The following is a 27,372-nucleotide window of genomic DNA, read 5'->3' as shown; positions in this document are numbered from 1 at the left end:
GTGCTGAAGTCTGAAGTTTATAGTCAAAAAGGTTTCTTCTCTTATGAAAGGTTTTGAGAAGTTTGAAGGTTTCTATCGTCCCATCTTAAGTGGGTAGATCCATTCATTCTTTAAGACATGGCCCAGTTTATGCAACTACCCTTGAATGCACTCACACTTCCCACTCTTCGAGAAGCTGGCTTCCCGTAGTGCAGGCCGCCCAGCTGACAGTCCTCTCAGTTAAAAACATCCTCCCAGGAATCACTTGCATTTGGTGAACCTGACCGAAAACTGTCTCAAAAATTTAGCCAATGCACAGCACACCTTATAATTCTCAGTCCAACTATGTTCGCTCTTGTTCTTGGCTTTTTCCTAACCTTAAAAAGAAAAATCCCCAAAAATAATCCCCGAGAGTGGCCCTGGTATCATGAAATGAAAAGTCAAAGGTACGTCAGTCACTCAGCACCAAAGAGTGGACCACTTCTATCGGCCTCGGCCCACCTCTCTTCACCTCCATCCACTGCACCTGTGCAATCTCAGCTACTCCAAGTTCAGGCCGAGCTCAGACCCTCATGCTGTTCCTGCTGCCAAGAGCCTTCTGCCCTACCTCCTAAGCTGACAATTCTTTGGCTTGGAGGTTGAGGTGAGGTTCATGTGGTCCCAGACAGACCGACACACGCTCACGGAGCACCTGCTCCTCCCTTATTCTCACGCTCTTTTCCCATGTGATTCCTTATTTAATGTTGGCTAGAATGGAAGCCCCCAGAGGACTCGCTGCCACCTACCAACACGGCACACAGCAGGTGTGCCCCAGACCTTCCAGTACATTCGCAGAAACATTTATGAAAGAAGCTTCAAGCAGAGAAAAATATCGGCATGGCTGCCCTCTCCTCCAACAGTAAGAAAGCCAGACAAAGCAATGCACCGACACCTAGAAGCATTAAACTGCCTGAAAAAGAGAACTTTGCTTGAGCACAGGTGAGGCCCTGGACCTTGGAGATTCACTAATCCGTACTGGAATCTCAACGCACGTTACTAATTAGCTATGTGGCCTCTTGCAAGTCAATTTAGCCTCACCGAGATTCAGTATCCTCATCTGCTAAGCAAGAACAGTCACACCTATTTCAAAATAGTCTTAAGGATAAAATGGGTAACTAGGAAGGCATCTAGCCCAGCAGCCAGCAAATAGCTGCTCAATAAACACCAATGTTTTTTCTCCCCATATTTATAATCTAACTTCACTTTGGGAGCAACTGTGGCATTACCAACAAGAAAACAGAACGTTCAGAAAAAAAAAAAGTGGAGAGAAAAGCACAAAAAAGAGGTACCAGAATAACATTTAAAATCAAAAATCTATCTAAAAGGGCAGCAAAGCTTTAACACACAAGCAAATCAGGGCTTTGTTAATGTGCTATTTCCATTCGCACAAGGTCTGCTTTTGTGGCTGACTTGAAACCCTCATTGCATAATGACATAACATGAAGCTCTGCTCTAAAAAAGGTTTGGTGTAGTTCTCGTTAGAGCTGGTAAAACAGTGCCAAAAGTCTCTTGGCTCAGAATAAATTCCCACAAGTGTCCTTGAATCTGTTAACTATATGAAGATGGTTTTGCATCAATGGAAAATACAGGCATTGCATATTCTGCCTTGAGAATTACTCTCAAAATCACTACAGCCATGGTGTAAACATTTCTTTTTCTTAAAACACATCTCGGAGAAAGCGAGCCACCAAGAATGATAACACGTGAAACTTAAAACTATCATTCAAACACTGACAAAAGTCACACATTTGACATCACCACTGGGGTTTCTCATCAAAGTTAATATGTCCAGAATGAAATTCTTAGTCTTCCTCCAACCCACCCCAAAGCCTGCTCTTCCCACAATCCTCCCTTCTCAGTTGCCAGCAACTTCCAACAGCTCAGGCAAAACCCTCAGCATCATCCATGCTTCCTCTCTCCAATACACCTCATCGTCCACCTTTCCCATCAGCTTCACCTTTTAAAAAAATATCTGGAATCCGACCACTTTTCTGAGCTCCACGGCCCCCATCCTGGTCCAGTATTAGCAAAATCTTACTCCGGCTCCAAGTCCCCCCACCCTCGGTCGCCCTACAGTCCGCTCTCAGTACTGCATCCAGAGCGATGGTGTGACAACAAAAGTCAGAGCTAGCTATCACTTCCTCAAAACCACAGTAACGACTCATTTCTCAAGAAGTAAAACAAAAGTTCTCACAATGGCCCATGTGGCTCTGCACCCACCGGCGCCACTGCACCCCGGGGTCCCCTCTCCTAGCTCCCTCCGCTCCAGGCCCACCCTTCCGTCTCTGCTTCCAATCTCCTCTCTCAGATATGAAAGTGTCTTTCCTCGTCACCTCTTACAAGTCTATGCTCAAACACCGGCTCTAAAGAGCTCGCCCCTGACTGCCTTTCTACGAACCCAACACCCGCCCGCAATCCCGCTCCTGTTTCTTTGGTTATTTTTCTCCAGACAGTCGTATTCAAACACCTTAGGTAAGTTATCTATTTTATTTTGCTTGACGTCACCGCCTAAGTTTCCAGAACACCAGCTCCATGTGTCCTATTTGGTGCTGCATCCCCAGCATCTAGAACCACGTCTGGTATGTAGTAGACACTCGACTGAAACACCACCTCTGGGCTTCTGTCCCATCAGCCCACTGACGTCCTACGCGGTGGCAGGAAGAACAGGCTCTTACCGACATATGCCCCCACCCCAGCCCACCACACTGGGTCACGTTTTCTAGGTTTCCCAATGTTTTTGCAACAGATAGTGCTTTTCTCTGACCATTAATAATTACAGCATGTGTGAACAATTCCACATCCTAAAAGAGAAGTTTATACGTCAGATAGAGTCAAGAAAAAAATAATACCACTTCTCTACCATCACCTTCCCCCAAATAAAACTAGAAGTCAATGACAGAATTGCAACAATACCCATAAGCTTAGCATTTTGATACACCGGGACTCAGGCTGTGCATGGCTTAAACTGGACACGTCTACATTTTCCTAAGGAGAATTTGAAGAGAGGCTAAGGGAGGGGCTGGATGCACACCTGTGCAGGGTTGAGGGTCTTGTCAAGGCCCCCAGGGATTAGCGGCAGTAGAAGACCCCTACCAACTCCAGGGCTGAAGGGCCGGAGTAAGGACCTGTCACCAGAATCGGGAAAAGCTCATAGCCATGGGATGCAGAAGGGGGCCTGCCCAGCAGGAGCTGACAGAGAGGAAGAGAAATGGGGCTCAGGCAAAGAGGGAGCGGGGAGGGGAGGAGGGCTCTGACCTGTCCTCTCTTGTCCTTCCACCTCCTGCCAGTGGCCAAACCAAGCCTGAGGTCAGAGGGCAAGGGAGCCAGGGTGATGCAGCCCAAAAATATCTGGGAATACAGAATGATCTGGAGGGCTGAGTGGAGAACGCCCAGCACACCTGTTAGCCGGTGGGGATCCCGGGTTCTTGATCAGTGCAGGAAAGAGCTTAGATAGAGGCCATGAACTTTTTTAACTTCCTTTCTTAACAGTGCTATCTGTTGACCCGCTAGGATTTAGAAACCAAGTCTTTGTCAAGAAGTCCTTGAAGGGGAGAGGGGATGGTTAACAGCTCAGAACCTAAGTACTAGCTCCTTGTCCAAAGTGAATGGCCTCCCAACACACAAAAACTAAGACACAATTGCTGTGCGGTATGGCCAAAGAGTTTCCTTTTTAGAAAATCTGTTTCTGCTAACCTGAAGTTGACTCTGAGTAACTTCCCTAAACCCATGATGACAGTTTTGAGAACACTGCTCTCTTAAATTATTAAAAACGCATAGCAAGTGACCAACCACTGTGCAATTTATAGCAAATATCTACAAAGCCTTAGGTACCATTAGCATCCACCCCACCACCAGCCACATGTAGGAAGTATTCATTGCCGAGGTGGGGTAACCTGCCCAGAGTGACCAGTGCCCTCATGCCAAAGCCTGTGAAGTTTTCTAAAATATGAAAAAAGAAGTTGTAGAATTTAATCCAAATTCTAGTTCCAGATTACCCAAAACGAAATGGATCTCTCCCTCATCAATGCATTTAAATTGAAGTAGATTGTGCAGTTGTGTATAGACTGAGTCTCTGTTGAGTGAGTTTAAGGAGCCGCTAGCTTCTGGATTAAGTTCCACTGATGATTTACTTTGTGACGTGAGGCAGTTCCCAATTTCTCAGCAGCTCAGTGTCCCTCTCTCTAAGATAAATACTCAACCAAACCCGGCAGGGACTTACTGGGGCAAATTAGCTAATAGGCTTTTCCTGCCTTGTTTAGGGGCTCCTCTCTACTGACCTAAGTGTGGATTTCGACCAAGGCGGTGATACAGCAGTGTGGAAAGCACACCTGAGTCTGCCCCACATGTGATCAAGTGGTAGACCTTTCCCTGATGAGCCTTTTGAACGTGGACGATTTATCCAACCTCGTTGTGCCTCAATGCCCTTCATCTGGAAAACACAAAAACTAAGAAAGCATGGCCTCATACGGTTGCTGGGTGATGCACGAGAATATGTGTGCAAGGCCCTCAGGACACTGTCTGGTTCAGAATAACCACTGGAAGGCAGAATGCAATCATCGTCATCATTATAATCTTCGTTATCATTTTTCAAATGTGGATCGAAATGGAATTGGTAAAAGCGTAAAAGTTCTTCGAGCATTCTCTAGAATTATTCCGTGTCCTTAAAATAATTCTCTTTTTTAGTCTTGAAAAGTAGAGTTGAAAATAACACAAATGGCTATTATGGTCGCCACTGAACTTGATTAATAGCTGTAATCACCAGAAAAACCCAAGTTACTGAAAAGCAGGGCCGAACTACATAGACTTGATTAGAACACAAGAAATTCACACCAAGGGAAATCTTGGGAAAAGAGCATTTCATTTTAGACCATTTTCTAGGAAAAAAATATAAGTTCACGAACGCAAAGAAAAACCTGTCTATGAATGGTACCCAAAAAGTAGGTTAAAAAATAAACAATTTCATGAACCATCAAATACCCAAAGTACCTCTTTGAGCTCAGGGATCTAGTAAAAAAGCTTCCTGAAGCTGCTACCCCACACTCACAGCATCGAGGAAACGGCCACACCCTTCCATGTGAGGTCTCCAGATTCTCTGACACCTCCGTGTGGGACATGCATTCCCCACCCCCTACACAGCTGGCACAGCGCCAGGCCTGTGGAACTCCGCTGTCATCCTGTTCACTTTGATAGACGATTGATTGTCTGGCCAATCAGATCGGAGAACCAGGTCCACTCTCCAGGAGACTGTCTGAGGCACCAGCAACGTGCCAACAACATTCCTCTGCCTGGTCCCTACGACCGTCTACTGATATCCACAATTATAGAAACATCTCCTCATCTTACTCTCGTTGGTGCAAATAAACCGTTTAAGGTGTTACATTTCTGATCTATCAGAAACAAGATAGGCTTTTCTCCACCCAATCCCTCCCCATCACTACTCTGTATCCATATTTTAAATCAAGCTTTTACACCATTAAAGTTCTTGACAAGAGTGTCTACTTTGCATAAAAATTATATCCATAATGTAGTTCCTATGAGTAGTAGGTATCCAGTAAATATTTATTAAAGGGGGAGAAGGAGAAAAGGAAGAGAAGAGGATAAAACACTTATCCAGGCTCCTGCACTGCCCAGGGTCAAGGGTTAGGAGGCAGGAGAGCAGAGCTATGGTGACGCACCCCGGGCTGGTGCCTTAGCTCACCCTTACAACAGCCCTATGAGAAGGTATCTTATTCACCCATTTTACAGATGCGAAACCCGAGGTACAGGCAGGTGAAACAGCTTCCTGAGTGTCCCCCAGACAGTGAGTTTCAGAACCAAGATATAAACTAAGACAGTATAACCCAGAGCTACACTCAAACACTGCCCTGCTGTCTGGACAGCCAAATTCGTCCAGGGCCCTCTTAAGAAAGCCAAGCATTAATGTTTCCATTAATAGATGAGAAAATTAAACCCAGCTGGTTACATGACCCGTAAGAAATCACACGCCATCTACAGCCAGTGTCTCTACTTGGTCACTAAGGACCCACCTGTTCTTATACATAATTACAATAAGCTAATGCTACAGGCTTTCTCTCATCTTTCTAACTTCAACCCAGAATTCCCAACGAAAACACAATAGCCACATCTGCATAGCCCTTTGTGATTTATAGACACAATTCTATCTATCATACCCTCCCTGTGACACGTATAAGGCAGATAACGTCACCTGCCATCAAAGGCCGGGGCGCTCCTAGTGACAGGCGGCCCGGAGAGGCCCTCCGCGGCACATCGCAGCTCAGAGCACCCGGGAACACAAGGAGTCGGCACTGGCGCTTTTCAAAGACCACAGCTCCTTCCGGCGACAGTGGTTCCAAAGAAAGAAATCTCAAAATGATTATTTTCTCCTCCAGACTGGAGACATAAGGACCTACGACATATGTAAAAACAATATTTATTAATTCCGCAGGGGCACAACCATTTGAAGAGAAAGGCTCCGTGTTTCCCATTTCTCCCTGTCACGAGTACTTTTAAAAACCTTTGGGCAATACGAGGAGAAAAGTGTTTGCTTACTGAAATTGTGTTTGCCACCAGGGCACGCCAATCTGTTTGCTGAACACGTCAGGGATGTTGGCTAATACTTTTGTATTTCTTGCCAGAAACACACCATAGCTCACAAACTGATATGGTAATCCCGTTGAAAGATACGACACAGAGTCCTTAGCAGAGCCATTTCCCTTTAAAATTCCGAAGAACACCTCGATCAGCAGACTTCATAGAGAATGGACCTAAAAATCTTACTCATCAGACACAAGACACTGCAATCACCTGGAGAGCTTTTAAAAATACCAATGTTCAGGTTCCACCTGCAGAGATTCCGATATAATGGTCCTGGGGTGTGGCCTGAACATTGGATGTTTAAAAGCTCTCCTGGTGACTCTGGTGAGCATCCAAGGTTGAGACCACAGGTACAGAAGTAAGGTACACACCTGCCTGCTTGCCTAAAAAGTTACTCACAGACACCAATGATGATGAGCAATTTCCCAATTAAAGATCATTTGATGACATGGGTTTAAATTTTCAGACAGACTGTTCGCTGCATAATTGAAAAGTCCTGATTATCATTCCCCTGGTCTTAGCATATCTTGACCACCTTAACCTGGAAATGCAGATAAATACACGAGTTCATTTTAAAAGTACTAACATCTATGCAGTACTTTGAGATTTAGAAATATATAAATACGAAGTCACATTTAACCATTACAAGAACTATGAGATAAGTAAGGGTATTCATTTGTTATCGTTGCTGTAACAAATTATTATAAGTTCAGTGGCTTAAAACAACATGAATTTATTCTTATTGTTCTAGAGGCTAGATGTTCGAATTAGTCCACTTGGGCTAAAGTCAAGGCATGGGCACAGCTGGTTCCTTCGGAAGGCTGAGGGGAGAATCCGTTTCCTTGCCTTTTTCAGCTTCTAGAAGCCGCCTTCATCCCTTGACTCACGGCCCCTTCCTCATACTCCTCTGCTGCCTCTCCCTTATAGGGAAGGACCCTTGTGATTACATCGGACCCATCCAGATACTCCAGGATCATCTTTCCATTTCCAGATCCTTAATCACCTCTGCAAAGTTCCTTCTGCCATGTCAGGTAACATCGTCAGGTTCCAAGGCCTGGGACAAGGACATCTTTGGGGCCATTATTCAGCCTACCACGGAGTAAGCAAACATCCCCACCAACCATTATACCCACTGCCCTGCACACCATCCTCATTATTCAATGGAAACTGAGGCTCAGGGCTGCACGACCTGACCAGGTCCCACGTCTCCAGCAGGGCTGAATCTAAACCTAATCCTATAACTCCCAGCCCCACTTTCTTTCTGGCACTCCTGTCGCCTCCCCGCGATGAGGTGATGTTTGCAATATTCTTTTCTTTTCCAAGCTTTCGCCATACTCAACGAGAAATGTTTTCACTTTGCCCACACATTACCTCTGTTCGTCAACCAACACACGCCAAGTGGCAACCTCCAGTGCCACGTACCGCCACTGGTTAACCTGTCTCAAACCAGACCCCCTCCCCACGGTCCAGAAGAACCGGCAAGCCCCCTGAGGCGGTAATTCATCAGACAGACTTCGATGCCACAGCTATCGGAGAGACGACTCACGCAAGAAAGTACGTGGGGGTGGGAAAAAGCAAGCCCTCAGTTATGACAGCAAAGCCATCTGAACTTGCTAAGGCACACATATGCACCGTAACCGTCTCCAGGAAAACCTGTAATAGGTGGTGTCCACATCCTCCATGTTCGAAACAACCTACTCAGGAGTACATGGGAAATTGTCCTCTCGGTCATTTTCCATAGTTCTTTTCTCTCTTCCTCTCAATGGACGGAAGTCAAGAGGGCTGAGGGCTGGTAATCAGAGTCTCGGTGATCTTCTGGAATGTGGCATATCCTGGCTGGGGTAATCGGGAAGCAGGGGGTGAAGGCCTTCTACATGAAGGGTATTCTAATCTGACGGTCACACTGTCACTGCTGCCTTGGAGTTTCAAACTCCTCTGCTCTCACTAGCATAGCTCGTCAGGGAGAGAAGAGCCTGGCGAATCGCTGAATCACAGCCACTTTAACAGCAAGAGAAAATAAACAAGCCCGGCGACTCTCGCCGCCAAGCTTAGACCTTGCCTGAGTCTGTGTTCAGTCTGCCGTGAAAAGGAAGAGAAAATCAATGGCTCATCAGAATGCAACTGGTGTGATCCCAGCAACTCATCGCTCCGTCCACAAGACAATAAAATCACCGCAAACTGGGCTCTTAAAGGTCATGCGGAAGAATTCGGACAACCAGAATACACTATACTGTAAATAAGCTAATGTGGCGGGGAGGAGCGACCATACTGGAACAGACTGTGGGGCCTGTGCCCATGCCAAATCCATGCTCTGAAGCTATAATCTTATGAAATGATAACCAATATTTGGAATGATTCTAAGGGGCGGCGAGATTCTGTGACATCGAAAAGTCAGTTTTGGTCACTAATTCCGAAAAGCAAACCAATGCATTCGGTAACGCTTTTCAACAAGGGTAACAACATAAGGAAATTCTGGTTTACCAGGAGTCAACCATAAACATGTAATAAAAACAGGATGTTCTAGTCTGTGTGATTCATTATTTTGGTAATACCACAACCTCAAAAATAGCCTGGCTAAACTAAACACCTGCGAAGTACTCCTTACTCCATATTTAAATATGGACAGTTGATATTTCCCTGCATCCAGGTCGTAGAAGAGCCCCAAGTTCCCGTCCCGGCTCTGCCTTAACTCACGGCAAAACCTGGACCAGTCTCTCAACTCCTTTGGATCTCAGCTCTCATGAATAAAGTGGGAGGGCTGGACAAGATGATCTCCAAGACCTCCTCCCCTTCTGACTCTAGAAGCTTCCAGAAGGTCCATTAACAAAATTTATTGGCTGACTTCAACCTGAAAATAGATTCGAACTGAGTTGGTGAGTCAAGTGAAGACAATGCAGCTGACGTTCGAGATTCTCCAACAACTAAAAGCTGGAGAACACACATAAGGTGGAGAATGGTGCGGTGATATATACAACGGGTATATCTCCTGGGAAAGCCACAGAGCTTGGGGTTCCCAAGAGTTTGTTTCGCAGACCCCCGAGGACACTTATAGTTATCTGAAGGAGGGTCTTGCACCTTCATGTTGCCTTCAGCACTCAGAGCTCCCCAGGTACAGGCACAGAAGGGATGGGAGGGATGGGGGTCATCCTTGGGGTGCGGATTCCCTATGAAGCATCATCGCTGGGGCCCTCTGGCCACCGAGGGTTCATCACAGCATTCAAGGTCACTGTGATCCAGGGACAGCTGTTCGCTGGAGCTGGAAACTGACTATCTGAAGGGGTGTGCTACTAGGGGTGGAGGAGTAGGTTGATATTGCCGCCTTTGTCCTCCTGGGGGGTCCGCAGAATTAGCCACAGAAGAAGAAAAGTAGGTTCACAGAGCTGTTGAACTCACTCCCTCGGGATTCAGATCCCCAAACGGCTAGTTCTGTGAAACAAATGTGCTGGCTTAAGTGGGACCCCAGAAAAAAAGTGACAGGAAAATTGAGGACTCGCTATAAAACTCATCTCCAAAAAGCCATAATTATCACAATAGTGTCACCTAAGCATTATTTACAAACATCCTTCTGCATAATTCCTCTTCAAATGGCCCTCATCTAGACTATAGTGCTATTACTCAGGATAACTTTTTAAAACGAGTAATAAAACAAGGAAAAACCAGCATTTTCCAATCAAAACTCTGAGGCGAATATAAATAGATGCAGGGGAACAGGGATAAAAGAGAATCTGACTTTTTACCTTTGTGCCGATAATTCCTATGTATCAGTCGTATAATATATCAGTTTTCAAACACTATTTTGTATATTATTCACTGCATAACTCCCAACACTAAAAGAGGAAGAAAGTGTAGAAATTTTTCTATTTCGCAGACGAGAAACTTGAAACTTTCAAGAAAACTTGAGACTTTAAGGAAATTAAATAAGTCATCCAACGTCCAGTCACAACGACAACAAAAAAAACACAGATCACCCAATTCCTATTGCAATGCCTGAAACACCGTGTCCACGTAGTTTTATTTTCATGGTGAAGTTCAAAGAATTTGCATGTCAAAAGCTGTGATATATTTTGGCTGGGCCTTGCTTCTGAATGCATAGGGCCTCAGAAGACTCTGGTTGGAATCCTGGCAAAATTAAGCAAATTTTTAACAGCCACATAAACGGAGTTTTCTCTACGAGCAGAGACAGGCAAGACAACACTCCCCCTCAGTCGGTTATCGGGACTGCAGTTCCTCTCCTCACGGTTCCTGTGTTCCCATGAGCACGGCTCATGGTTCACGGCCATGTTCTCATCATACGGGGGCACGAAAGGAGCCGAGAATCCCACACTCCACTTCCACGTCTTCCAGGCCCTGGCCAGCGATCAAAACTATGCCTGCGCCTTTGCTCATTCCGTTTTTGGGCGGTACCATATCACCAAACATGGGTCAGCCTCAGCCCTGTGAATCGATAGTCATTTAAAGTAAATTTATTGTGGACGTGTATCAACTTCTACGTTCGATAGTATTTTCCGAAATAAAGCATTTGCCCTGTGATTATAAATAATCAGATAAGTAAAACAGCAGCAGCAGCAGCAAAAATAACTCCAGTCTGTGCCGAGGTGGTGGATATGAGCTCAGCTTTATTTTGGGATCTTCTCTGTCACGAAATCTATTGAAATTAATAAAGCAGGGCTAAGACCCTATAACAAGGCTGGGCAGGACGACTGCCCTGTCTCAGGCATTGGGTGTCCCACCTGGAGATCTACCCCAGCCCTGACTTCTCCCAACTGCAATCCCTTTCCCCACCCCCAGGTTCTGGGACCAGCCCGAATCTTAATGGGGACATCCAGGTAGCTTTGGAGCAACTCTCTGGGACCCCCGCCCAAGTCCCCTTGACTGCCAGCGCTGCTGTGACTTCCTGCCCAGGGCTCCTCTACCTTCATGTGAGTCCTTTCTGGGTTTCTTAGCCCTCCAGGTCTGAAGCTCACTGGACTCCTGGCTGCCCCTCCCACCTCCAAGCCACCTGGACCTGCCAACCCTACAACCCGGCACCCTGAACCAGGAGCCTGCCCCTGCAATATTGCCGCCTCTGGAAAAAGTCACCAGCTCTATCTCCTTCAACATCCTATTGCAATTCGTCACTCCGAGGGGACACGGGAGGTCCCCAGCCCTCCTGCATTTCCTCCACTTAATCTGAAGGTGGACCACGGCACGCCTTCCGGGCCCAGCCAGGCCCTGAGAACAAGACTGGCACCCCTCAACCGGCCCTCTGCATTTCAGATCTAGTTCTTCCTGAAATACTTCGGTCCAAGCCACTGTCAGCTTTTACTATTTATTCGTGAAGAGAGCCAGTGAGGGGCTCTCCTCATCCTCACCCCCGTTTACTTGAGATCCACCAGCAGCTCGCATACAGCAACCTATTAATTGCCTTGCAGACATCATGATACATCACGTTTCACTTTTTTCACACAGAGATGAGAAACTTGGGATCCTTTTTAATAAGAAGTGTGCTTAAGTTTAGTGGGCAAGACAAGGGCAAAACCAAGGCGAAGCTCAAGGTCTCCTGGCTTCCTTCTTACTACATGGACGCTGTTTGGGGAAAGTCCGTGTTTCTTACGGACGGGGTGATGTCAAGTACTGAGTGCAGGAGGGCAAAGGAGGAGCTTCTAACCCACGCGGGCGGATCGGATGCCCCGTGGCCATGACCCCGTATTACGGACCATTGGAGCCGAGTGCTGGGCCCCGCAGTCACCGTCACCTGCAGGCACCACTCAGGAGCCGGCGCGTACTCACGCCACCTCGCAGGGTGGGACATATGTGTTTGCTCAAATTCCCACCTCAGTACTTCTGATAAAACCTATTGTTTCCAATATAACTGGAAGGACTTTTGTTCCTCCCGGTGGTCCCATCGAAGCTTCTCGGTGCCAGGCTCAGCTGACTTCAGCGAAAGTGGCGGCAGACCATCAGAGAGCTGTTCTGGGGCTGATTCAAACTCTGAGTTGCTTCCTAAGGGTACACGATACTCTCACAGACCATGTTCCCAGGGGCTCACGACACAGCCATCAGAGGCATAAGGTCACAGCGACCAGCTCTGGGAGGAGCCAGGATGGCATATGCTGCCCTCCGAAAATGCGCTTGAAGCTGCAATAGGACTGAATATCAAACCCCCTATGTGTGTGGGGGGCCGGGGGAGTGAGGGTGATAGGTTGAATGGTGTCACCCAAAAAGGTATGTGTTGAGGTATGTTCTGAGGTGTATCCCCAGTATCTCAGAATACTGCCTCGTGGGAAGCAGAGTTGTCGCATGTTTAGTGAAGATGAGGTCATACTGGATTAATCCGACACGACTTGTGTCCTTAGGAAGAAGAGAAGTGACAAGTGAGGAGAGAAGGCCATGTGATGACAGGCAGAGATCAGAGCGATGCATCTACAAGCCTCTGGAACTGTGAGAGGGTACATTTCCGTTGCCATAAGCCACCCAGTTTGTGGTACTTTGTCAGAGCAGCCCTAGGAAATTAACACAAGGGAAAAACGAACAGCTGAGGAATCATAAAAAACCTCTCGATTTAGAAGCAGCACTGAACAGGAGAGAGAAAATGCCTGTCTATGCCAAGGGGCCCGTTTCATAGCCTGGCCGCCTGCCTGGCTGGCCCGGAGGCAGAAAGACCAGCCCTGAGTCCCTCAGAGGGAGCGTCCTTCCACTAAGAAGCCAGACTACCTAAGTCAGGGCCTACGCTGGAGAAGAAATGGGGATGGGTAGGAACTAAAGGTGCTTTTTCTCCCTGTTCACACACAGTCCTTCACCCCACCCCCACCCCCCCGACCCTCACAGTTCTCTGCCTCACACGCCAGAAAGCGATTAGGGGTTTTCATACCTATGACCACCCTTCATCTTCGTTACCATGTACAGAGCAGGGAAGGAGGGCGGGCGCCGTCATTCCCACTCTACACGTGAGGAAACTGAGGCACAGACCAGATCAGGGGCTGCCCACAGATGAGATGACCATCCTGAAAAGAACTTCTGTTGACAAAGTAAAAGGCTTTCAAAAAAACGTGCAGGTGGGGGGGGAAGGGGGTAGGCGTAAAAAACAGCCCTAAATCTTGTTTTGTTTTGTTTTTTAAAAGATGAATTAAACGAAAGTTCCAAAGGAAATCAAATTTGTTGGCCTTGAAAAGTAGCCCCTTTCCCTTTTCCAGCCGTTGGGATGACACTGCTATAGACACAAACTGCCAATTCTCTGACCGGCTTTCCACATTGAAGGGTCTTCAAGGAAAAGAATTGAACACGTTTTCCAGGCTTGACAGGTAAGATCTCTGGCCTTGGCATTCTATCACGCTCAGTGCTTCTGAATCGTCGCATACTCCTGTGTAACCACCAGGCCCTTCCACACTCTCGTCACCCCCCAAAAGGCACACCTTCCTGAAGCTGGAATTCAGAGCGTTTGTTTGAGAGGCTGGAGCACCCAGACTTATGTCCGACAACCTCTGATGGCTGAAGGAGCCCTTTCCACAGCAACATCCAGTAAGGGGAACGAAGACAGGGCCAGAGTGGGTGGCAGGTGCCCCAGGAAAGGATAAGCTTGAAAGGCTTAAACTGAAAAGCACTGACGATAAGATACGTGGGTGGAGCGCTCTCTCTAATCAGCTGCCTTTTCCGTATATTTTAATCTTTCTTCTCTGGGAAACGCCCCATCACTGGTCACCAAGAAAACTCGACTTCATTTTTCACACTCCCAAACTTGCAGCCAAGATGTTGGCACATACACCCCCCGCCCCAATACCCACCACTAGCGACTCTGGGAAATGACATCCAGGAATGGCATTTCACATTTTGCCAGCTTGAAAATATTAAACACCACTGAAAAAATTTAAGGTTTCTTTTTCAGATTTAAATGTCTACTTACTTCAAAATGAATTAATAGTTCTCTGGGTTTCATAATGTTTAATTCATTAATGATAACTGCAGCTCAAAAATTTGAAAGGAAATTGCTTCCAGGATAAAATTAAATGTGAAACTCTAAGTAGTGATTCATGGCTGTTCCTATCTAAATTACTAATCCATGTGACAAACCTGGTTGGCCGCACAAAAAAGCAATACTATCTCCTCCCATTGCCTTTTTAAACGTTGCTGAATTGTTTTGCAAACTGACTAAACCCAAGTCCTAGATAATCCCCTGCTAGCAGCCTCCATTCCGTGGTGGAATTTAGTACTTAGAATCTTTCTCACCTCAAAAAGGTTCATAATGAACTAATACTTTTGTGCCTCAGAAAAGAGTTTTCTCAACATTAGAGTTTAGACATATAGTCGAATCGATTTCCCAGGAAACTCATTTTAAATTGAACGCAAATGTCCCTGCAGTATCTGTCCCCACGTCCCCAAAGAAACCGCATAAAATTCTATATATATGGCCATTTTCTTTTAGTTTACAAGGAAGACTAGCCGGCTGAGGTTCAATGTCGTATCTCCCTTTTAGAACAAGTGGGCCCTAGAGTGACCACATTGTCCAAAAGACAAGATAATATAATGCTTCTGAAGCTTCACCATGCTCTGGTGATTCTGCCTCATAAAATTTCTCTTAGGTCTATTGCTACAAGCACCATAGGCTAATGAAGAAGCCGGCAGGGACAGTCCTGACCACGTACCCCCTACCTCCAAAGCTCAGAGGACCACGTCCCACAGGGCACACCTCACTGGCAACTGCAACTTTGCAAACCAGGTCCCTTGTCTCCAGCCTCTCCCTCACTCCCACCATCCTGTGAACTGCCCCTAAATGGCAAGTCAGATCCCAGCCAGCCCTCAGGGGTGCTGCGCTATGCCGGGGCTTTCCACGTGGTGACTCCTTTATCCTTGGGACCACTTAGGGAAAGCATCCCTATTGCCCTCATATTGCAGATCAAGCGATGGCAGCAAAGACGTTTAAAACACAGTTACGGAGTAACTGGCAGAGCCAGGATTCTTACCCACCCTTTCTGCCCGGTTTCCCACGCCTCAACCATCTGATGATGCCACACTACAGCTTCAGACATCCTACTCGCTCCTCATCACCAACAGAGTAGGGTCCACAGGCCCACCAGGGTCTACTGGTCCTTGCCCATGACCTGCCCGTGCTCCCACAGCTTAGCAGGGCCGTGGTGAGATAGTCTATATAACCTTTGGAACTAATGACTGCTCTGGCAAATCAGCGGGAACACTTCAAAAAGCAAGAAAGAAAATAAATAACAGACTGAGGGGCTTGTCCCAAAGTTGGGTCCTTTAGGAGTGAGAGATGAGGAGATGGAAAGAATTTATGGGCACTTTTTAAAAGCTCTGCCTGTTGGAGAATTTTTCTCCCACCAAGCATTCAAATGTCACAAACCACAGGAGCGGGAGAGCACCTAGATATCTTCTCATTAGCTAATGGGTTTATGAAGCGAGGCTGCTAGGATTTAAAACTGGCGAGAGATAACTCTCAGAGTAGGAACTTTAGAGTGACCCGTGCATTATAAAAAATGACGATCTGAATGCACAAGTCAGACTGGTTTTCACCGGTGTTTCCTGGCCGCAGGATGGGGAGCAAAGAGATATTTGAGAGAAGTTTTTCTTTTTTTTTAATTTTAAGGAAAGCTGTACTCACTCCCTGTAGCTTTTCTGTCGACCCTCCCACAGGTGACCGATGCAAAACAGGCCGGACTCCCCACGGCCCGCGCCTCACCGTCCAGGCATCCACTCCTGACCGTGAACTCAGCATCAAATAAATCCTGAAACCAACGGCAATGCGGCACGGAAAGCAGAGATAACAACTCTAACTCATGGTGATCATCTAAAATGTAGAATAATGTTCCTAAATCCCGTAAATAAAACGGTTACAAATGTCCAGGGCACGCACATTATGAGGAAACTTGCAGTACTGTAAAATTACACAAAATGCACCAGAAAATACAACTCCACTGTTATGTAAATTTAACCTTAAACGAATAGGCTATAGCTAAATCAAACACTCTATTAAATCACTTTTGCTCACCTTCTTAGCACTTAATAAGTGTGGTTGGATGCCCAAGAGCCTTTTTCACAAAACCTCCCGAGGAGAGTCTCTAAGGAGAGGGGCTGGCTCTCCTAACTCTCCCCGATCCCTTTCCTTGTAGCCAGGCTCAGAATGAGCTGCTGACTACAGAGGCTGGCCTGCAAGTGTCGAACGTAGCTGTGTTACGTTCAAGGTGTTTCTCCCAGAGAAAAACGTTTAAAAAATATTTTCCAACATTTCTTTTTCCCTCCCAGTTTATTCAATGGCTCAAGAGCAGCCACACCTGCTTAGTGTCAGCTCAGAGACCCTAGGACAGAGGGAATCCAGCCAGCAACCCTTAGCTGACCCTGCAGGGGACTCGCTGCACTGGGCATCCAGAAAGGCCACTTCAGGTCACAAGGAGCGGGACAGGCTTTAGAAGCAACTTCGAAGTTGTTCACTAAATGAAGGAGAAGCATAGATCGGTATGTTGCCTTATAGTTATGTGAGGGGAAAACGCAGAGCAGAAAAGTGTGTAGAAGAGTCAGGGGCAGGCATTACCAAGGCGCCTTTGTGAAAAGGTCAACGACACAGGATTCTTCACATGTCCCTTAAAATCGGATCGATAAACAATCGCCTCTACTGGAGACTCTAAGGCTCCCCACTCTGATGATTAAATAGAAGAACTAAAAAGTATTCATCATTTGTAAGAGCACAGGTCTTTCATAAGCATTTGAGGTTCTTCGAAAAGATTTTTAGAACATTCTAACGTCTTACAGGTAATCCTGTTTGTTTTATGAATATCCTGAGTTCTCCATTTCTTCGTAAGGAGGACTAGGTAAAGTAATCAATCCCTCGTTTCAGTTACCACAGAATTCTAATCAGTGAAATCCATAGAAATGGGAAATCTCTATCCTCAAATTTCAACTGACTATATAAGCAACAGTGATAGAAAGACAAAAAATGAGAAAGTTTATATAAGTTGATACACATTGGTCAGGAAACTAGGACAGCAGTAGCAGTGTAATTAGGATTCACTATAAGCATCTGTATTTTCTGACGTAGACTTAAATGTTGAGCTTGCTCACTCTGAATTCGATCCAGGACGGAAAAGCCACGCACGTCTACTGACTCAGGTTAAGCATCACCATGTTACCTTGTCAAATCGTATCCTTCCATTTCTCCCAAACCTCACCCTCTCTTGAAAAAGAATTTGAAAATATGGAAATATTATTTTGCCAGACCCACATTTAACATTAATACCCTGTTGTCAAGATTACAAAGGGCCTGGAGTGAGTGGGGGTGTGGAAAGCACACAGGAAGCCTTTGCTGGTCAAATTTCATTTCAGGCACGACGTGGCCTGTGCACTCCAAACAGGCTCTACTGAACAGCGTGTCTGAGGATGGAATTTGTTCTTGCAAATACACACGAGCATGGGATTTAAAAAAACCGTCATGTCGTACTTTTCATCTCCTTGTCTCCCAAACAGTTTTTTGGTGCTCAGTGCTCTGGTCTGCTCTGGTTTCCTTCTACCCAAGGAAGAAAGGGTGGAGGCCACGCCTCCCTTTCCGGTTCCCATCAGCCGTCCCTCGCCCCTTGGTCCGTCCACAGCTGGCTTGCTCCCCTTGAAAAAAGACTTCAAAATCCCTGGCAACTCCACTGCTCCAAGGTCCAGTGCGGTGTTTGCGTCTTGACTCTGAACCCTGCTCCCTTTAGGTTTTGCTTCAGGACATCGCTGTTCTCTCTCTCCCGTTTTTAAAGGATGCAGAAAGAAGAATTCTTTTAAGATTAACCAAGAAAGAAAAAGGATCAAAGTCCTATTTTCCTACCAGGGTGTTTGTAGACCTCACTTCTTTGGATCTAAGGAAAAGAAAAGTGAAGCCAAGGTAAAAGCCGCTTCGTCCCAGGTAAATGGTCCAGTTTACACCAAGCGCCCACCGCCTTCCTGCGTCCGTGCCTCCTGCCCGTTTTTGAGACCCATCCCAGGGTCTCAGCAGAGCGCAGAGAATGTTACAACCTGTGCTCTCTGTTTTCACACTCCCTCCATTAGATCCTCACCCTAACACGCACCTGCTCCCCAGAGGGGATGGTCGATGCGGGAATCAAATGATTAGCCCTACGGATGTGCATGTGCTGCCCTTCACAAGGGCACTCACATTGCCGCAGAGAACCGATGGACATAACACCCGGCAGGAAAAGAGAAAGGAAGTAATTCATGCGGCACTGTCTATACCAGCTTCAGACCTCAGACACGTCATCTAATTTCTCTGGGCCGGCCTCCGGTTCCCACCTCAGATTATTGTTCTGAGAATTAAGGGAGCTAACAAATACATAGTGCTGAAAACAGCACCTGGCACCTTGCAAGGGCTCCACGCACCACGGTTATCATTATTGTCCTTCGCCGTGACCTCCTGAGATAGGTACGGCCAGTTTCATCTTAAATGAGGCCGTTTCGCTCAGGAGTGATTTGCTCAGGATCCCAATGCTGAGAAATAAGTAGCAGAGTAGGGACACAGCGCTCGGTCTACCAAGTGACCACAATTCTGCTGTTTTCACCACACCACAAGGAATGAATCTCTAATGGCAAAACGATGGACACCGCAGGCCCGCGGGGTGAGATCACATCGCAGGGGTGGCGTAGCATGCTGGTGGCATACCGCCAGAAGGAAGGGCTGGGGTGGGCACACAGCGAATCCTGGAGCATGAGCAGGTTCCAAAGAATGCGTGTTCTATCCACCTCTGACTGCAGAGATCTTGGAATATTAATTCACCTCACTTAGTCTCAGTTTTCCTAACTGTAAAATGGACCCGTTTACTCAGGACATGGTAAGCCCCTAACACCTAGAATACTCATGGCAAAGCTAAAACCTCTTCCGAGGGAGACTCCAGAAAGGTGGCAGACCTGACGACGTCACGTTACTTCCAACATTAAACATGGAGACTTTGGAAAGCATGCTAGAGATTAGCGAATGTTTATTTTTTTAAATTTATTACCAGAGCCAAAAATATTGCTAATGATCTTGTCTGGTTAAAAAACTCTGAATTCACTCTGGGCAGTGTAATTTTTAATCTCCAAAATATTCCTGAAAACTCACCCGTTTCTATTATGTATTACAACTCCATAATTGAACCTCTTTCCTTTTTGGCTTGTCCTACATTTGAAAAGCATTCGCTATTCTACCAAAGCTGACTTCCCTCAAAATAACCTCATTAGTCTATACTCGCACAATTATGGCATGGATATAATCACTACCATCAAGATTTCAGCAGCTATTTGTTGCACTATAATTTCCAGAAGAATTTCTGGTGTGGAAACAACATAGCCACAATAAAATAATTAATTACAACTCTGTTATGACTAGAGCACAGTGACTAAAATTAAAACTAACATTTTTAGTATTTCATTTTTAATATCATGTTCATCTCTGTAGCCAGAAATTAATTACTACAAAGACATTTATTGTTAGTATATTTTGTTTCTGAAAAGAGCTTCTTTTTTTTTTTTTTTTTTTTTGGTACTTTCAATAACTACTTCCAAAAAGTTTGAAAGCCCACCGCACTGTAATGGACTGACATACCAACACTACTATCCATCAGATTAGGGGTACCCATCCTGGTTTTGCCATTTGGCAGCATAACCCTGAGCGAGCTCTTAAACTTCTCTGTGCCTCAGTTTGGTCATCCAACAAATTGGGGATAAAAACAGAATTTAGTCCTAAATTATTCTGAGAATTAAATTGGGTAACTTATGTAGAGCTTCGCAAAATGCTTTGGATTTAGTTATTGCCAAGTACGCAATGGCAATTATCTCTTTATCTTATAAACTCAATTTGAAGATATTCAATATTTAAAATTGTACAATCTCATATTTAAAAACGGGTCGGTCTTATATCTTAGAGTAGCTCCCATCACCATTTGCTTCTTTTCCTGCCACCGTACTAAAGTGTGATTATTCAAAAGCCAGTTATGAACATCCATCTACCTAACACATCCTCTGAAAGAATAAGAGTTCTTTCGCCATTACCCAAAGAAAGTGGACTTGTTCTCTGAGAAAACGGAACAGGCCAAGGCGTAGGACAGCGGACGCTAACTAATCGGTACCAATTACTAGAGGTTTTTTGAGCCTGACGAAACTGAGATTGTATTAGTAAACAAATCTCGTGAAAGGAAAATGAAAGCCACTGTACTCCCAAAGTAGTCTCCTGATCTATCTCAATAAGCCTAGTTTCATCCTGTTTATTCACAACCGTTCCCCACACCAAGTGAATTTCGTCTGATTAATTTCAGAAATATAAAACCCAGTTTTAGGCTTCTACCACTGTTTTACCCATTTGACCTCTGCACGTAATTTGGTTCCTGAAAACCCACCCCCAACATCTTACATGAAACCAAAGGCAAAACCCAATTTGCTCCAAGACGATCTCGTCACTGCCAGTCTCACTGAGCATTAACTGCCCGAAGAAAAATAATTGAGACAGTCAATATGTCTTCTAAATAGAAGACAAATATAAACTAAGCCAATGGGGATAACTGACATATTATACTTCTGATTGCAAGTACAAGGCTCCACTACCAAGATGCTGTGCCCCCAAAGAGAGGAGAAAACTCCCGGATGGTAGTCCTTAACTGCTGAGCAGCACGAAGATACCATAACTGGACTTGCATGGGGGCTATAAAAAAAAAAGCATAAGATCACTGCCATCTTTAAGGAGATTAAAAACTAGTTAGTCAGCAGATAACAGTTCATGACAACGTTTACCGTAAAAAAAAAATAAATAAATAAATGAATAGGATGATTCAGTAAATGTAAATAGATAAATAAATAAGCGGGACAAACAAACAAAATAAATAAATAAATAAGTGGGGGACCTGGGATTCAAAAGACACATCAGGCGGGCATAGGCCTCAGAACCCACATCTATCGCGGGTCAACAGCTGGCCGTCCCGGGATGCGAGATCTGCGAGATGCAGGATGCAGCAAAGGTCACCTTCAGCTGCATCATCCAGGATTCAGAGATGGGATTTAAGTAGAGGATTAAAGGAAGAGTTAGGGTTTGACTAGAAGGACGGAGGAAGAACGCGAACGCAGGCATCCCAGAGGCGGTGGCAGGGGCGGGCAGGCCGGTCCCCAGCATGGCTAGGGGCCGATGAGTTAGCGGCCAGCTCAGGTGAGCAGAGGGCCTTCCGACCGGACTCCCGGAATTCCAGGCAGGGTCCCATACTGAACATTCCTCATGCGTGGTCTGCAAAACATTGTAAATATTTTAAATCTAGGAGAAATCATAACCAGTTTGGGGATAATAAATGTAATTAAGCTACGCCATAACATGAAGTCACATATCACTGTTAGTTCTCCATACATGCAGGTGTCCTCTGCTCCAGAAAACAGACTTTTTTTCTCTGTTGCTCCCACCCTTTCGGCCCATGTCCTTTCACGGCCCGCTGTCTAGCGGCACTCAATCCCACGTGGCGACATGGGTCCACCTCGGACTCACAATGACTAATCTGGATGTCGATTACTCTCGAAGGCACAACTCCGACTTCTCTACTAAATGTCATCTCCAAAGCGAACTCTTGATTTCTCCCAAATCCGGTCTTCCTATGCAATTTTATACTTGTCACACCATTATTAACCCAGTACCTCAGACTTGAAAATCCACTTAACTCACCTCTCATGCAATCAGTCTCCAAAATGCTACTAATTTTGTCTCTGAAATGTTTCGCACACGCATGCCTCCCTTCCATTCCTGTTGCCCTGCCCTGGGGCTCAGGTCTTCGCTCTGTCTTCTCTGGACCTCAACTGATCTCCCCACCTTTGTCTTTTCCTGCTCCAATCCGCATCAAGGGCTGTCGGATTAAGCTTCTGAAAGCACAGCTTCATACCCATATCCTTCCCGACCCCCAAACCATCAACGGCTTCCTGCCAAAAAAATCCCAATGTCTCCATTCCCGACAACCTTTCTAATCTTTTCCCTACTAGTCTGGCTCACAGCTCCATGCCCCAGTCAGAGAGCATTATTGGCTGTCGTGAAGACAGCTGCTGCAGCGGGAATGCCACTCTACCTGCTCACCTGTCCAGGTTACTGCCTACCCTTCAAGGGCACCGTCAAACCCTCTTCTTCTGTGAAGCCATCCCCAAACCTCTCGCAAGAAGTAATCTTTCCCTCTCTGCACTCATCCAATACCACCTGGCACTCGGGTTCCTTGTGTACGTGTGTCCCGATTCCTACAGACGTAGCCTCCTAAAGGATTGTCTCTGTATGAAAATAATCAAACCAGCATTCTAAGTTAGTACTTTCTCACTAAGAAGGACTATGCCAGGAGTTATGAAAGGTACAAGAGCTAAATTGGGAAATTATGTTCAACCCACATAAAAAAAAAAAAAAGCAAAAATCTCAGCTCTTTTCAATCATTACATACAGGTGTTAGCTGAAGTCATGAAAATACAGGACATCTCAGAGAAACCGAGTCTCCGTAACAGAATGAAAAATCTGAGGTAGCACACCACAGCGGTGTATAGCATAAACTATGGAGCTAATCAGAGCTGGGTTCTAATCCCAGCTCTGACATATACTCACTCTGTGACATTGGTCAAGTCAGTTAGCCTCTCTGTGCTTAAATTTACTGTAAATAAATTTAAATAGAGATATTAATAATATCTTCCCCATAAGACTATGAGAATTATGTTTATGCTGGTTGCAAAACTCTTAGAGCCTAGAACGTAATTAGTGCCCACGTGCAAGTCTCATCATCATTGTGGAAATATCTTATATGAGGAAAGAAAACACAAGGATCAGAGATTTGGTCACTAAGATACCAAGCAGGATTTTTACTAGAAAGAGAGCCTTTCCCACTTTAAAAGCGTCAAGCTGGATTTGCTCTATTTCTGACAGGGATCCTTTGACTGACTGACAGGTGGGGTCAAGTTCACCAGGGCTAGATCTGTGTACAATGGGTCGAGCGCCATGCAAATGGAGCAGGCTCCAAGACCACCTAATCAAACACAACGCTTTCAGCCCTTGAAGGGCTCGCTCACAAATAGCCATTGTTTCCCACAAACAACCCCGCTGCTGGCATCCAGACGGGAGCCAAATGAAGCCGATCGACGTTACACGTTTTTGTCAGTGGCTCTGCATAGATGCACCACAAATACAATTAATTGCTGCAAAAGAATTCTTGAACTATGTACTGAATTTAGTTTGATGAGCAAGGTTTTGAGTTCAGCTTTTTAAAGGACACTAATCCACAGCACTTGGCTGCACTAAGCATATATGAGTCCATTTCAAAGCCCATCACATCAGACAGTGATTTACTTATTAACGGTGTGGGGAACAGCTGTGCCTGTAGGGTATCAACATCTGTCATTTTCCCTTAAAACTGTTAGATCGCATTAAACAGAAATTGCCACAAATATCTCAACTTGAACTTGTATTGCAGACATATTCATACACAGTATGATTATGTCCAAGGTTAGAATCTGTTTTCACTCACTACTTGGAATACTAACATGGCTGCTCCAGTAATGTCTCTTCATTCCAAGTGTGAGTGAAGGTTAGGCAAGGTAGCCAAAACAAACACCCCAAAATCTCATTGGCCTAACAAAATAATGGCTTAATCTCTTCTTCACACTGCATTCTGGTACAGCGTGGTAAGGGAGGCTCTGTTCCACAGAGTCATTCAGGACCCAGGCTCCTTCCATCTTGTTGCTCCCTCTTACCCTAGGCCTTCAGTTTTCCACTGCTCCCCTGCAGCTGGCCAACAGATCAGAAAGAGAAAGAATGTGGAAATGGCACCCCACTCTTAACTGCCTCTCATATCCACACACACCCCATGGGTGCAAACCAGTCCCATGGTCCCGCCTCAACGCAGAAAGCAATCTAGTACAACTGGGGGTGATTCCTGAGTCCTAGGGCAATGTCTGAAAACATTTCAATTGTCACAACTGGGCTGCTGGCATCTGGTAGGTAGAGGTCAGGGATGCTACTAAACATTCCACCATGCACAGGACAGTCTCCCACAACAAAAAAATTATCCGGCCCCAAATGTCAGTGATGCTGAGATTTAGGTAAGCACCTAGCCCAACATGTCAACGCTCAGGTCTACAACCATTATCCACTAACATACACTCTAATTAATCCCAAAAGCCACAATAACGATGGTTGTTTCATTCATTTGCTTCGTTCCTTCATTCATTCATCTAAACTCCTAAATAAGACAAGGTCCCAACAGTCAAAGAATTCACATTGGGGCAGGGGAGCAACCATAAATAGAATGAGCATACATAGGGGTAAGTGGGAATAAAAAGAACAAATGGAAGAAAAATTAGTTCTGCCTGATAGATTTGATGCAGGATCCATAAGGCAGGAGGAATGCGAAGGAAGTCTTGAAGGAAGCATTTAGTACTTACAGTTTGCGATCTAGATGCTATGGAGGGTGTTTATTTGGGGGAGGAGCAGGGATGGAGAAAAGGTGTTGCAGGAAAAGGGAACTTTATGAACAAAGGAAAGGAAATATGAACGGATATAATTTATTCTACTTTCTAGTATGGAGAAAAACTAGGGGAGGAGGGTTGTAAAAATGCATTTTTATTCAAACATATTTTTAGTGGTGTATTCATGAAAGTCTTAAGCTCCCAGCATCTGACTGAATCCCTCACACAGAGACATACACTGGCTTTCCGTCAAGAGGCTCTTCAAGAAATATTTCACACCCCAGACTTCACAGAAACGTGGTAGCATAGGACGAAGCCCAAGGAATAGCAGGAAATCTAATTGCAAAACTCAGTCACTAACTCTTTCAAATAACGCTGCCTCAAAGTCAACATCAAATCGATTCAGGCAGGTGATTGACCAAAATCATTTATCTTTGTTCCCAAAATCAGGACTGTGTAGAAGTCTGATCTCTTCTTAAATTATGTTACACTGAATCTGTTTTGTTTTGCTTTAAAGAGTTTTCACCTCTTCTGATTCTTAATTCCAATTGTGAATGTGGCTCGCAGGCTGTGGTTAAGAGTCCAGACAGCCAGGGTCTGACATATCCCAGCTCTGGCATAAACTCACCACGTGACCTTGGACAGGTCACCTAACTCTCCAGGCTCAATTGCCTCCCAGATAACAGGCTTAAAGTGCCAGTGCTTTAACTGCCTCTGAAGTATATGATAGACACTGCTATCTTGAGCTGGAGTTAGCTCCCACACACCTCAAAACTGTCATGAATTGTGGACTCTAACACAGTTTGGGAAAGAAAATATCTGATAAACTTCCATGTCATCTTGTAGGACATTATTAAGTACAATTTCAATTAGCTTTGGGCAAAATATTTTTAATGACGGAGCCAACATCACCATGTAAAACAGTGGTTGTTCTTCATTTTGAAGCTAAAATTGAACTTTAAAAACACCAAATTCCTACCCAATAATTTACCCCCATTATTCTCTTTCCTCGCTCTTCCTCCTTCAAACTGTTGCTCTCTATTACTTTTCTTATTTTAACTGTGATCAGCTTTGGGAAAACAAAATGTATTTAGCTGTTAAGTATTATAGATTATATCGAACACCACCAGTCACCTAGCACTAAACAGCCTCATAAAAGGAAGAAATTTGTTTCTTTACAAGTCAGAATCTCGAAGGAGAAGTTAAGATGAGGGAAGCAGACTCCAGAAGCCAGGGGAGAGTCAGTGAGTTCAGAAGCACTTCCTCCGACGGCGGGCAAGAATTCCAGAGCACAGGCAATCCAGTCATCTATTTCTAGGGCTTTTGTCTGAGTGAAACCTCATTCCCCTTTACTAAAAAGTGGCAAAGGGTGCTGCCCTTTGCGATGAGTCAAAGGTAAGGAATAAAATGAAGCTGAGCCAACTAGAGGAACTAGGCCAAATCGTGTTTAAACTTCGAAAGTGATTATCACTTCAAAAGTGATTATGACGGCCCTAATTGACAAGGAATTCTAAATTGTCAGGACAGTAACCTCTCTCTCAACTTGCATTGCAGACCGGTCTTGACCCCAGGAGAAAGTTATTCTAAGGAGCACGTTAAAGAGAGGGTTTGCATCTCTGTGGACGGGTTCCCCAAATAAGGTGACATAAGTCTGGGGTAAAATCTGACATGTTCTTTTTAACTTCTTAGTGAAGATTATTTTTGTAGTAAATCAACAAATTTCTTGTGGGGAAGTATGCCTGTCAAGGAAATGCAATTCTGAAATACTTTATTTATTATTTTGTCATAAACCCAAGGTATGTGAACGATTAATTTTCGATAGACCTGACTCCAGTGTTGGGAAAAAATAAGTAAACTACTGAGTCTGCAAAGAACTAGCAACCCTTTGAACTAATATTTAGCGTTTTGTGTACAGAAATAAAGGTAATTTACTAAATGAATTTTGTTTGTTTAGAGTCTCCTTCCATAAACAAGCTATTTACCTTTTTCTTAGATGAAGTAATAGACCGTGAAGAAATTTGGCTTATCAAGAACATACACGAATCTATCTCAGCATCCATACCGATTACAGAGAACTCTGAAAGGGTGACGTAGATGTCTCGCAATTACCTTCGGGCACCCTCTGCGTGGGATCTACAGAACCGGCCACCAGCAAAGCTAATTACCGTTTCTGGCAAGGTCTCGCCTGCACCAGCCTAACCTTCCAGGATAAACAGTCACGCCTCCACAGACACAAAACACAAAGACTAGAAAAATTGGCGGCTGAGGGCCTTATCAGTTTCCACTGTGGGGAGGAGCAAACTTTCCTCTCCCCTCCAGGTCAAACAATCAAATGGACATGAGGCAGATTAGCAAGAGAAGATAACCAAGTGT

The 27,372-nt window shown here is 45.1% G+C and overlaps 1 protein-coding gene across 6 annotated transcripts in view; it reads right to left on the bottom strand.

Annotated features, from left to right (window-relative positions):
- RNF152 (ring finger protein 152) overlaps nucleotides 1–27,372 on the bottom strand; it is a 70,291-nt gene that overhangs the window by 32,619 nt on the left and 10,300 nt on the right. Inside the window, exon 3 of one of the 6 annotated variants that reach the window (XM_039840271.1) lies at nucleotides 10,850–11,046. The exons of 4 other annotated variants lie outside the window; for them this stretch is intronic. The gene's annotated coding sequence lies outside the window, so the exon portion shown is untranslated. Of the gene's footprint in view, nucleotides 1–10,849; nucleotides 11,047–21,526; nucleotides 21,812–27,372 lie in introns of those variants that run through there. One more of the 6 variants, XR_005648074.1, reaches the window with a different exon arrangement.

This window comes from Pteropus medius, unplaced genomic scaffold (genome assembly GCF_902729225.1).
Source record: "Pteropus medius unplaced genomic scaffold, Ma_sr-lr_union100, whole genome shotgun sequence".
NCBI lineage: Eukaryota > Metazoa > Chordata > Mammalia > Chiroptera > Pteropodidae > Pteropus > Pteropus medius.
Note: the sequence above shows the minus strand (reverse complement) of the source record. Positions and strands in the feature narration are given on the sequence as shown.